This window comes from Pseudorca crassidens, chromosome 10, assembly GCF_039906515.1.
Source record: "Pseudorca crassidens isolate mPseCra1 chromosome 10, mPseCra1.hap1, whole genome shotgun sequence".
Classification (NCBI taxonomy): domain Eukaryota; kingdom Metazoa; phylum Chordata; class Mammalia; order Artiodactyla; family Delphinidae; genus Pseudorca; species Pseudorca crassidens.
The window spans coordinates 77,338,081-77,340,643 of record NC_090305.1 but is presented as its reverse complement, the minus strand read 5'-3'; the positions used below and the strand labels follow the sequence as shown (position 1 = coordinate 77,340,643).

Genomic DNA, 2,563 nt, shown 5'->3' with positions numbered 1-2,563 from the left:
TCTAAGGGCAGCTAATCATAAAACTCGGTAGGTCTAATAATTGGCCCATGTACATACACTTTTAACAAAATATCACCTAGATGACCCAACTCTAAAAACATCTAACGCCATCTTGTTGTCAGTAATTGGCTCCTAGCTTTAAAACAGAAAAGGAGGCTAGACTCTAGAATATGGTGCTGTTATTTTGAAATCCTAGAAAGAGAGAAACTATTCAGTGTCTCCTGCTTGATTCAAACAACAATTCCTGGGACTTCCCTGGTGGTCTAGTGGTAAAGAATCCGCCTTCCAATTCAGGGTACATGGGTGCGATCCCTGGTTGGGGAACTAAGATCCCACATGCCACGGAGCAACTAAGCCCACGCGCCACAACTACTGAGCTCGTGCACCTCAACAAGAGAGCCCACGTGCTGCAAACTACAGAGCCCACGTGCCCTGGAGCCTGAGCGCCACAACTAGAGAGAAACCCGAGCAGACCGCGCGCCATAACGAAAAGATCCCGCATGCCTCAACAAAGATCGTGTGTGCCGCAACTAAGACCCGATGCAGCCAAATAAAATAAGGAAAATAAATAAATATATTTTTTAAAAACCAACAGTTCCTCATACAAGTTTGTAGAAAATCAAAAGGGTAACATATTCCACAAGAAGGAGGAGCAGGGTTCTCTCCTGAGTGTGAAGCCAGCTCTTGGTGTTACTTCACTGCACCGGCCATTTGCCATTAAGGATCGTTCTTTTCTCCTCTTGGGAGAGTATGAGGAAGAGGACATTGTCTGAACAGTTTCTGAAAAAAAAGGGGGAGTACATCTTATATACATTAATGGTGACCACAAATTTAAAGGGAGAAGGAAAGACACATGTGGAGCCAAGAAAAATAAGTGTTTAATGACTCTGTTTATTTCCAGGAGACAACTGGAACTTCATAGTTCTGAAGAGAAAGGTAGAAAAATGGATACTCATTTGGAAGAAAATGAAAGGTTTACTTAATTAATGTGTTAAATGCTGGTGTGAAAGAACTTTTCTTCTCAAAGCGAAACTACCCCTCCCCGCTTTTCCCAATGGGTAATCTCACCCTCACCACCGCCTTCTCATTGCCAGTATGCGTATTACCTTCTCCCATACAGAAACGGAAGCCCGGCTCCTTCTCTTTGCCTGACAAGAGCATCTGCTAAGATCACGCCTTCACCTGGATTCATGCAGCACTTTTGTGCTTCATCTTCACCGAATCAGGCACCAGGTAGATGGTTAATAAACACTTGTGAGAGTTCAGTGCACTAGACCCATAGGTAAACAATTACAATAAAAGTAATTAAGTACCATTGAGAATAAGAGCATGAGCTAATTTCTTCTATGTAAAATTCCCAGAGTCCATGCAGATAGACAAACTTGAATTCCTGCAGAGCTAGAGGGCTCATTACTCCTGGAGGCTATATATTCCACCCTTAGATAGCTTTAATCTTTAGAAAATAGCTATATTAAGCTGAAATTTTCTTCCCTTGAATTTCTACCCATGAGGTTCTGTTGTGACCCTTAGGGCTCCAGAACAAATCACATCATGTCCATAACACATATTTAGCAATTGGAAGGCTTCTGTCTCATCCCCCTTGAGTGGTCCTTTCCCAGCTGATAATCTCAGATGTCCACTGGTTCTTCTGTTGACATGTTTGCAGAAGTATTCCTTTAAGTGTGGCCCAAACATTATCATCATCCGAGGAGCACGTTAGTCAAGCAAATTGCAGGGATCCCTCATTCAAACCTACCGAATCAGATTCTAAGGAGTGGGGCCCTAGAATCTGCCCACATTTAGCATGTGCCCAGATGATTCTGAAGCATTCTCACCAACCTCATCACTCACCTCTGGATGGGCCCTTTCGAACTATCACTCAGGACATTTTCTAATACTCCGGGTATGGTCTAGTATTGTCTTAGAAACACCCTGTAGACAGTTCAAATGGTTGTATGAAAGAAACACAACTGAACTTTGGGAAAAGGTCTATATAGTCAGAGCTATAATTAACTCAGAATGACATGTGCCCAGTGGACTAGGTGGTGTGATGGGTGGCAGGATGCCTCAGGCTACGATGGGCCAGGCACTGAGTTAGCTGATTCTGTGGTACTGCCTACTCAGTCTCCATGACCTGCAAGATCCTTGTTATGTTCACATTATTTAGACGAAAAGATGGAAGCTCTGAGGGCATATTTGTTCTGTATCAAAAAGCTGTGAAATCAGAACCCAGATCCCTCTGACCCCAAAGCCCAAATCTCTCCTCCATTCCCTACCTAAAACTACCAAAAGTAGCATTCATGATCTGTGCAATATTATTGTCAATATGATCCCTCAATGCTGAAATATATGAGAGGAGGACATTCAAAGAAAGTTATATTTTATACTTTTGTTTCTGGCTCATTCACCAGCTTTCTGAGTGACATAGTTAAGATGCAGTTGACACCTCTACAGTGTGATTGGCATTTATGCGCATGCCCTAGCTCAGTACTCTTAACCTGACCAGGTGACTGGGCTGTGATAATGTGACACTTAAAATGGAGCTGGAGGAGCTCAGTGTGAG

General features: G+C 43.0%; 1 pseudogene; it reads left to right on the top strand.

Annotated features, from left to right (window-relative positions):
- Window positions 1-595: 595 nt before the first annotated feature.
- On the top strand, window positions 596-773 carry LOC137233194 (small nucleolar RNA U3; annotated as a pseudogene).
- The last annotated feature ends 1,790 nt before the right edge of the window (window positions 774-2,563 follow it).